Raw genomic sequence first — 10,642 nt, forward strand, 5'->3', positions numbered from 1 at the left:
GGTGTTAGAAAACCGTAATCAATATTTGCATAATCATTCAATTTAGAAATAGAAAGATTAGGGTTTAGAGTAGTATCGATCGATGTAGATACAGTTACATCGATCGATGGCAGTGTAATTTCTGCAGAACTTTTGTTCTTGAGATGATTGCTCTTCATGGATTTTTCAGTTGATGTAGAAGGAAGAGTGTTCATCTTATTTGCTTGTGTGTTTGCTCTGATGTGTGTAGGTGGTTTCGGAGGTGCAAAACGATTTATATAGGTATCTATAAACCTAGTTAGGGAAGGAATATTCTCCTGCTACTGGATTTTCGCTGTGGCGCGAATATCGATCGATGTTCCTTTGTGGGTGTCGATCGATGTGAGTGGTTGTTTTGCTGGACGAGGGTGGGTATCGACCGATGTGGAGTGCACAGCGTCGAACGATGTTGGAAACGTGTTGGTGAACTTATGTGTTTCAAGTCTTTCATCCTGCAAAGACATTTCTATTGCACGTTCTTTCCAGTAATCCTCATCGTATTCCTCGGTATGTTCCTCATTAGGTGAAGTAATTACAGTGTCAACTGCAAAACTTTCATGGAAACCACTGTTTGCCCAACTGCCTATGGAATAATCATCATGTCCTCTCCTGGTTGGAGGTTGGAAGGCAAAATATTGGTAACAATGATTTGGTGAAGCGAAATGGTCAAGTGGGTGCATTACGTCGAGTGACGTGTTGTTGTGGTCATCGGTCACCATTGACACATTGGAATCGATCGATGGAAATGATGGGGTGTCGATCGATTCCGAGTACTCTGTTTCGTACTCCGATTCATACTCTGCTCCACAATGGCATGCGCCAATGAAGCCAAGTTCTTTCCCATAATCCACAGAATTAATGACCTTTCTCTTAGGTCGGATGGGGTCGTAGTGAATGTTTGGGTCTATGAGCGTTAGACACAATTTGTTTTTGGTCATGTCACATACAACTCCTACCGTAGCTAGGAAAGATCTTCCAATCAGAAGTGAAGAGTTCCAGTTAATCTCGATGTCTAAGACATGAAAATCTACAGGGACAAGGGCATTACCAATATGTACCTCCAGATCTCTTATGATGCCTCCTGATCGTTTCTCTGAAAGATCCACGAAGGTGAAGGATTCTATTGAGGGTTCGATGGTCAAACCAAGCTAGTCTGCCATGATCCTAGGGAGGATACTAACTGATGCTCATGTGTCACACATGGAATGGGGAAATTCAACACTCTTGACTACGCATGGTATTGCAAACTTCCCAGGATCACTCTTCTTCGTCAATGTGATCATGTGTTTCATCTTCTCTCTAACTTGATGAAACATTCTCCTAATGTCCTCCTCAGTTACCTTTGTTTCTCTGAAGAACATCCACAACCGGTGTGTGAAGTAAGCTTCATCAAAAGGTTTTTCGATTGGGATTCTGAGGACTCGTTTAGTGAAACCATCCATCTCCTTTTCATTAGCTTCCCCCTTAAGGTTTTTAGGAATCTTCTCCTTTCTTTTCCTTAACCTTCTCCCTTCAGATTCTTGTTCTTCTTGAACAGATTCTGGTGACCTATTTAAAGGGTTGGGTTTTGGTTCGGGTGGGTTTGCTAATGGTTTAGGTGGTGGTCTGAGTGCATTGATGTAATCATTATCGATTGAGGGTAACCGCACTCGGTATGTCATAGGTGCCTGTCGATCGATGGGAGGTGTGTTGTGACGATCGACGTCGGGCTCACTCTGTCGATCGATGGTATGCTCAACCGATCGATCGATTTTATCATAGAAAGGGGAGGGTGGGTGAGGATGCTTAGCTGCGAATTCTTCATGAGTTAGAATTCGAACCGCATTGCATTCAGTCGAATTGGCAGACGACGTCGATCGATGACTGGAGTAATCCGTCCATCGATCTTCATCATGGTCTGTCGATCGATGCGAGTTCATCGACATCGGTCGACACCATTGGGATCCGCCGAGACTCATGGAGCTTTCGATTTTGAAATCTCCTTCCTCAAGCTTTTCATTTCTCACCACTTGCCAGAAATCATCATCTATGATGGCATTTACGTGTTGTTTTCCTTTTTCGGCTCCTGCCTCTCTAGCGAAAGCTTCTTGCCTCTTTATAGTCTCGCCCGTCTGAATTACTTGGGTTTCAAGTTTTCTCACCTGAGTCCCTAAGGTCTCGATTTTGGTGTTCAGATTGTTGTAGGCAGAGTATATCTTACCGTTGAAATCCACGGTGATTTGTTGTTGTCCCAACAGTACTCGATCAAGCATCTTTTCGATCTTGCTTTCCTGAGTCTGGGGTGGTGGATTTTGGTAGTAAGAGTTTGAGTAGCTCTTGTTGTTGTTGAAGGGTTTTTGAAATTGTGAATTTTGATTACTTCTTTGGCCATTTCCAAAGAAGTTTCTGTTTCCGCTCTGGTTTCCAAATTTTTGGAATCCAGTACCTCCAATGTAGTTCACATCTTCTTCTCCTTCCGTATCTGCTACTTCTCCTTCAGCTGAACAGACTTGCTTCCTAAGAAGCTCGTGCACCACATCTAACTTAGCTCTTACTTCGTCCATCTGTTCCTTCCCGATAGAGGCTACAGACTTCTTCCGTTCAGAGTCAGTGTTTTTGGTGCTGCTGCTGTTAGCAAGGTTTTCGATAAGTCTCACAGCTTCCAACGGATTCCGAGTAGTGAAGTTTCCTTCACTCGCCGTATCAAGAGCCATTTGATACTGTAAGGCGAGACCTCGGAAGAAAGTGCTTAGCAGCTGCACTTCATTAAATCCGTGGTGTGGACAGTCTCGCTGGAAAAACCTAAATCTAATCCACGCATCTTTGAAGGACTCTCCAGCCTTCTGCGAGAATGTGGAAATTTTGTTCCGAAGTTCTTCAGCGCGCGCCTCATCGAAGAAGTTTCGTAAGAAAGCATTCTTGATGTCGCTCCAGGATGTTAAAGATCCTGTGGGTTGCTGCCTAAGCCAGTGCATCGCTTCTCCATTCAGCGTGTATCTGAAGAGCTTGCACAGCAGGTAATCTTCGGGGACTCCTTCCATCCGAATGGCAGCGATTAGATCCTCGAACCGTTCCAAATGGTCCATAGGATGCTCGTGCGGTAACCCAGAGTAGGGTATCTGCGACACGAGAGTGTAGTATTGAGGCTTCAGCTCGAAATTCTGCTTCTGGATCTCCGGAAGTCGAATAGCTGATCTGTTGGAATAGTACTCATCTGGGCGATTGTAGTCGGCCAGTGGTTTCGATCGAGCGTCCTCATCTACAGGTTGAGCAGCTCCTGTAGCATCAGCATCAGGGATTACAGTTCCCTGAGCATCTATTTTCTGACCTGTTGCATTACGCAGATGACTGGCTTGGTCATAGAGGTTTCCGTTCTCATCCTGAATTAGAATAATAATGTTTATCATTTTTGACGACACGGTATCGATCGACGTATGCGGTGTAGTATCGATCATTGGCGAACGATTGGGATCGATCGACGATGACGGTCTGGTGTCGGTCGACGGTTGATTGTGCGTATCGATCGACGACGAAGTGGTTGCGTCGAGTGATGTGGAACGTTGACCTCTACGGATGGTGCGTTCCAAATGAGCAGGATCGTCTGAGAACAGCAAGTCTTTCTCCTTGTTGCTTCTGGTACCGCTGGGCATGCACCTGAAAAGACAAGAAAAATAAAGATTATAAGAAAAGGGGGTAAAGAAAAGAAAAAGAATTAATAAAACTAAATCTAATGGCGATCAAAGCTCCCCGGCAACAGTGCCAAATTTGATACCCCTCAAATTACCCTAAAGAGTGTTACTCTCATCAAAAGAGGTTCAGATGTAGTACTTAGGGATCGAATCCACAAGGAGCTAGGGAACAATTAAATCTAGTGTTTATTAATTTTAAAGGTTGTAATGTTTTAATGAAATAGCAATAGTAACAAGCGAGTAAATGATAAATGTAACTTAGGTTGGAAATGATATTAGATGCAGGGCCACTATTCAGGTGTTGGAGATTATAATTCCTATAGATGCCTAACTGTTGCATGCATGATATATTAGAGCTCATTCGCTTAACTCAGTGATCAGCTGTCGCATGTACCACTGGTTAACAGACTAGATCTTGTGTTTCACCGGTTAGATGCAGACACAAGAGAGTGTCGATCGATAGTCTATTAAGACGTCGACTGATGCACCTTTGCCAACATCGATCGATTGTCAGTTGAGGACATCGATCGACGGGTTCTAGCCAGGCCTATGCGCGAGTATGAAATGCCCTACTAAGATTCTAAATTGGCGGTTAGCCCTCTCTAGCAATCCTAATATGATAGATAGATGTCAGGATGGGATAACAAGGGTGCTTGAATATGCATTCCTATGATCAAGTTCTAGTTAGCAAGGCTAAAACAAGCAATGAATACAAATCTATCATGAATATCACAACAAGGCAGATCTATAGTTTGGGGCTAATCCCACAAACCTATCTGAACCCTGGATCTAACAGTTGAGCTACTCAGACATAGCAAAGCAATTCATATCAATAGATAAATAGAAACTCATAGAATAGATGATAAGAAAATGAAACAAGGAGTTCCAATCACAAGTGATCTTCTCTCCAAATGAAACTTGTAACAAAACTAGGTCTAGAAAAGAAAAGCTCTCTCTGCCGTCAAAACTTAGGCAATATATATTCTACTAGGTTAAAAACTCGTCAGGGCATTTTGGTAATTTGGCTTGGCCTTTGTTTTTAAGTCTGCTGAATCCAAAATGTCGCGTCTGGTGTCTCGACATCGATCGATGGTACTTGTGTACATCGATCGATATTAATCTTCATCTGTCGAGGTATTTCCTGATATCTAAGTGGTCAGCTCGGGTGAAATGTCTTTTAAGCTCCAAAATGCTCCAAAGTCATAGCTTTACTCCAAAATGCACCTGAACCTGAAAACATACCTATAAGTGTAGAAAACATAGATATATATATATATATATAGTAAAGTACTTATATACCATGGATAAAAATGGGTCAAATCCAAGGTATATCAAGGGGCGGTGCGCCGGAGCCTGCTGACGATCCTCCCACCAACTGACCTTCTTGTTCCAGAACTCTTACCCCCGTGAAGGGGTTTCTTTCATTTTATAGTTGCCTTTGATAAGGGTTGAAAACTTTGAACCAGGCCTCTGTGCCTTTTGTTGTTTTAAGACTTTGGCTCTGTTGTGCCGTTTTGAAGTATGCTTCTGGATTCGCATCTTTTCTCCTTTCGTAGATGATATCCGTATTGTTTCTGCGATTTTCAATCTTTCGAAAGTTTGCAGGTCATTGAGTGACCTCGGGGCCTCGAGGCTTGACTCACGAGTCGTAATCGAAGCATTGTTGAGCTAAGCGTTGATTGCTTGAGGGTCTCTTACAGGACCTGGGCCGCATGGGCTCTAGATTTCATGAACGTCGGAGGACCCACGGATCCTGGGTATTGAGGTTCCTTGGAACCTCTAGACCCTAGAATGATTAGGTGACCCTATGAATCTCCCATAATTGGATCTCCTCTGGGACCCTTGACTCACTTGGAGAGTTTTGATAAGCTTAGGACCCTGAGGTCGTTGTAGGGAACCGGTGGGTTCCGGACCCTGAGGTCTTGAGTTGGACACATGATCTTTGGACCCTGAAGTCTTTTTAGGGAACCAATAAGTTCTTGGCCCTGAGGCTTGTCTGAGCCCGGAGTTCTTTCTCAGAACCCGGAATTAAGGTTTAAAAGGGACCGCATTCTTCCACCCTAGGTGAGGCCACTCTCGGTATCTGTTGGGGTATCGCATTCTACCGCTTGGAAGCTGGTCACTATCGAGTTCCCATGCTGCATTCTGCTTTCTGCAGAAAGTCACTATCAGACTTAGAGGGTGCTGGTGTGGGTGAAAACCCAAGTGCCAGGCCTTGCTACTTTCCACGTCTGGAGAAGTAGGATATTATGTGGTGCTCTTGGACTTTTGCACTTGCTCAAGGGGAATTATACCTCGTGTCCCCTGTATTATTCTAGCACGTAGCGTTTTAATACAGGTACTTTCACATTTTTGGTATTTTTGTTTGGGACCCCGATATGTCTGAGGCTATACATGGGTTTTAGGTAGTATTGATGTCATACTCGGGCTTGCGCAGACCCATTCCTACCTTATGTCTCATACCCATTTTGTTTTTTCGTGGTCGTACCACTTGTCATTAAGGGTTGGCCAGGATCGAAGGTCTCTTGGACCTGATCCAGCTCGTTTACCCCTTTTAAGTATTATGGCATTACTACTACTCTTTTATAGTAAGAACTATTTTATTATATAAGCTTTGTTCGGAGACGTTTCAGCGTATATAAGAGTAGGAAAACATAATGCTTAAATAATAGATAAAATAATTAATAGAAATCATGGTCCGAAGACCATACAAGATATCAGCTTGCGAGGTATCCCGGTGGTTAGGCCATGTTTTACCTCTTGCTGCTAGGCGATCTGCAGGGTTTGACTTGCTTTTGGGACGAGCATCCTTGCTAGAGGGTTCCTCCTTTTTTTGCAGGGTTTTGCCTCTTTCTTGGGTCTAGGGACCGTGGTCGAGACTCGTTTCATGCCCCAGCCTTTAGTGTTCGGGGACCACTGTCTTCTGTAGATGAAGGTTTTCAGTACTTCCACGAAACGTGTAGTCACATTCATCCACTGGAGGGACCAGGTTCGGAGGTCTCCTGTCTGGCTAAGTGTCTCCCTCCTGCGTCTGTGGGGCGCTCTTTGCTTCGGATCCGTCCGATGTACCTTCTGAGGAGGTCTCCTTGAAGTACTTGTGCCCCATTATTTATCTGTGAGACCACTGGCTGATACCTGGTAAGGTTCTCGGTGATCTTGTCTATGTGAGGCGGGGTACGAGGGTCCTGCGAGGACCAGGTCTTGTGAGCATATGCAACTTTGAAGGGCTTCGGGGGAGACCATGCGAAGCGGTCAACATAGGTTGTCTGAGGATTCCTCGGGTTCTTGGAATGATTCAGGGTCCGCTTTCTCAAGAACAACCCCCAATTACTTGTATCATTGACCTTTGATCCCTGGGTTCGTGGGGTTCGAGGTCTTCTCTGTAATTGCTATAAGACCTTGGTCTTCCCCTTCAGGGTGGTCTGGTAGCAGGATCGAGAGTTCTCTTGGTCTCTCCTAATTACTCTGATGCCCCAGGGTGTAGGAAACTTCACCATCTGGTGAAGGGTTGAGGGGACTGCTCCCATGTCGTGAATCCAGGGTCGTCCCAAGATCATGTTATATGCTGATTGGGAATCTACGACCAGGAATTTGGTAGACATGTTGACCCCTTCAGCGTATACTGGGAGGATAGCCTCTCCGGCGGTTTGCTTGACCTCGATGCTGAACCCGATGAGTGGGGTTACCTTGCGCGTCAGGGTGCTCTCCTCCAGCCCTAGATCTTGGTACACCATCTAGAAGATAATTTTTCTGGAGATGCCGTTATCTACTAGTATTCTTTTCACCAAGCAGTTCGCTACGGTGAGAGAGATAACTAGAGCATCATGGTGGGGAGCTAGGATCTTCTCTTGCTCTTTAGCTGTGAAGCTTATCTCGTCCGTGCCTAGAAGTAGGCACTTCGGTTGGACTGTTTCCAGACCATGCTTACCGTTACGGGTGCTTTTCTTTACGGCTGCATGGCTTACTCCGGTCACTTCTGAGCCTCCGGATATGACATAGATCACCCGATCTTGGCGAGGTGGTGAGGCTGGTGAAGCTCCTTTGGATCTTCCTACTGTTTCTTTGCTGAGGTGGGCCTGGGCTTTCTCTGAGAGGAATTCTCAGAGATGCCCCTTTTGGAGCAGTTCGTTGACCTCGATCCTCAGGGCGATGAAGTCTTCGGTTTTGTGGCCATGATCGCTGGGGAAGTCGCACAAGAGTTCCGGGTTCTGGAATGAGTCAGGTGCTTTCAGATTTGGAGGCCACTTAACCTGTTGGCCCATCTGTCTCAGTGCGTTGACCAGATCTTGTGTTGATATTGAGAGATGGGAGTGACACACTAAAAATGAATCCTTGCTACTGTCAAATTATCAGTGGTAATTGTAATATTTTAGATTCAATCCAGATGACCAATTTACTCTTTACTCTTATGACTTCAATATTAAGCTGAGAAGCAAGTGGGTTTTTTTTTTAAAACAATTGTAACGCAAGTAACTAGAATACCTAGAGATTCAAATTCGATTTAAATGAAAGCCGGCTTAGGGTTATTCATCGGGTGTCAATGCGGAACCGAACAACTATTCAAGTGCAATGAGGTGCAGTCTAGAACTCAGATCACTCGCCTAGAACAATCCACTATCGTGGACTTGCTCACTTTGCTGATCGGTCTTGAGTCCTAGGCACTCACTTGGAACGAGACCCGATAGCAAGACTTAGAGATCAGGTCCGATTAGTTCACTTAATACCCTAATATCTACTCTCGCTGATTAGGGATATGAAGCTCATTTAATATATGTCAATATATCTCCTAAACGGTTAGCTAGGTGATTAAACTAAAGGTCGAACATTAAGTGATCAATTCAATACAAGCAGTAAGAAGAATATGAATGAAGAACAGTTAAGGTCACTCATTTGTGTTCAGCTCATGCGATTAACATCCTACAACCCTAAGCAAGCTTAGCCTACTACTCAATCATAAAGCAGGATGACATAGACATGGTTTCTGAATAATACTGCATATAATATAAAGTAGAAAAACAAGGGTTCAGGATAATCTTCTCGTGAGAATGAGAGATGAAGCCTTCTCCCTTACAAGTTGCTCAATCCAAAATAGTTCTAGGTCTCTTGTAAAACTAGCGTAAGAAAAAAAAATAGAAATGATAGCATAGGCCTTTTATATGGAGGCGTCGATGGCAAAGAGATAAGAGAATGGAATCTAGGGCAAACTTCCAGAATGGGAAGTTTCCTTAATGACCGGGAACAGTCAGACGCTTGTTCTTTTTGGGAACAGCCTTCGGGTTGATCTAACTGGCTGTTCCGCATCGAATTCTCCAAAATGACATCTGACTTCATGAAGCTCTCTTCTTTGCTTTTTCACCTGCTCCAAACCTGGAATAATATCAATTAAGCACGAATTGGGACTGAGAATTAACTCAAAACACACATATAATGGTATTAAAAACACCATATATCAATTCCCCCAGACTTAGATCCTTGTTTGTCCTCAAACAACGCCAAGTCTCAAGAACAGGGAGAAAGGTTTGAAAGAGTGGGAACTCGCTTGATCTCAATAACCATACTCTTACCACAAATCTCTGAACCGTACAAGCTGTAGACTCAGACCACAAACCCTTACCAGAACACCCACGATCGCTGTTTGAGAATCAGCTCCATACTATGTATCTCATACTTGAAAAAGGGTACACTATCGAGACAAAACTCCTTGAATTCAATTATGGACAGCGTGAGCTTCTCATCACAGGCACTATTCAGGGTAGACGGCCTAGGTAAGGAACAGACTATTTCATGATGGAGCTAGGAGTGTTTAGGAGCTACCAAATTTAAGTGGATGCAGGATATCGCGCAAAATAGCAGGAGAGGACGGATCCATTGATGTCCACATCCCTTACTCGTTTCTGCTTCACGGACGCAGTTGTTCTTTCCTTCGGATCAACTGTGGGACTGTTCTTAAGTTCTTGACTTCCCTTTTCTACTCTTCAAAATTTGGAACCAACTCCTTGCTCAACCTTCCCAGTGGCGAGTATTTTTCGGATTCACCTTCCCCATCTCCATCACTATAAAGTAGATAGAAACAATATATATAAATTTGTTTTTTTGGATTTTTTTTTTACACGGTGATAGGGTTGCGAGGGAGATGCAACATAATGAATGTTTTGCAGCCACTTGAAGGACCCTAAGATCGGCTCACTCGAATGGATCAGATTTGGATATGAACTCCGAATGGAGAACTAGATGGATTGAAGGGTCGCACGAAGGTTGCGAAATGGCCTTCGATATTCCCGGGTTCAGTTGGTGCTTGATATGACTCACATGAACAACAAAAGAATGTGGGAACCGAAATTCACACTGTCGATTTCCGTTTAAATAAGGAAACTAAGAAAACCCTAGTTTCTCAGAGGACCCGGATATCTGTTAATTACCACACGTCAAGCAATCAGAACACGAGAATAACAACGATAAAAATAAGAAATCGAAAAGAGAGCAAAGTAGATCTTATTCCGAATCTGCGTATGAGCGTTACAACAAGGTATAAGCCTGGGCTCGAGAGCTGTCGGCGAGATTCCTAGTTCTAGCAACCCTAAGACGGCTAAACCTAATTGAGTCGCAGCTCGAAATAACAAAAACGGAAAACTGCCTAAATTGCTCTAAATGCTAAGTTTGCTCTGAAAAAGTCCTCCCTCTGCTCCTCGCCTAGGACTCCTTATATACTAGCTCCAAGGTCGGTTTACGCTTTTACTCTTCTGCCCTTAAGCCGTCATAGCATAAAATGGAGATTTTCCATTTTTTCCGTTCTTCTTAATTATCTTGAAAACTTCCGTATTTATCCGCGGAAACTTGACATTTATCCTTCCTCGTGGGCCAAGCGTAAACCATGCTGTGGTTTACGGGCTTTTGGTTAGGAAAATCGTAGGATGGGCTTCGAATCGTGTTTAGGTCCCTTTGGGCCGTCTTCTGAC

The 10,642-nt window shown here is 44.0% G+C and overlaps 1 non-coding gene across 1 annotated transcript; it reads left to right on the top strand.

The window, feature by feature from the left end:
• The first annotated feature begins 2,766 nt into the window (after positions 1-2,766).
• LOC117126955 lies at positions 2,767-2,872 on the top strand. Its single transcript, XR_004449716.1, has one exon. It is a non-coding gene; the product is annotated as a small nucleolar RNA R71 (small nucleolar RNA).
• The last annotated feature ends 7,770 nt before the right edge of the window (positions 2,873-10,642 follow it).

This window comes from Brassica rapa, chromosome A07 (assembly GCF_000309985.2).
Source record: "Brassica rapa cultivar Chiifu-401-42 chromosome A07, CAAS_Brap_v3.01, whole genome shotgun sequence".
Classification (NCBI taxonomy): domain Eukaryota; kingdom Viridiplantae; phylum Streptophyta; class Magnoliopsida; order Brassicales; family Brassicaceae; genus Brassica; species Brassica rapa.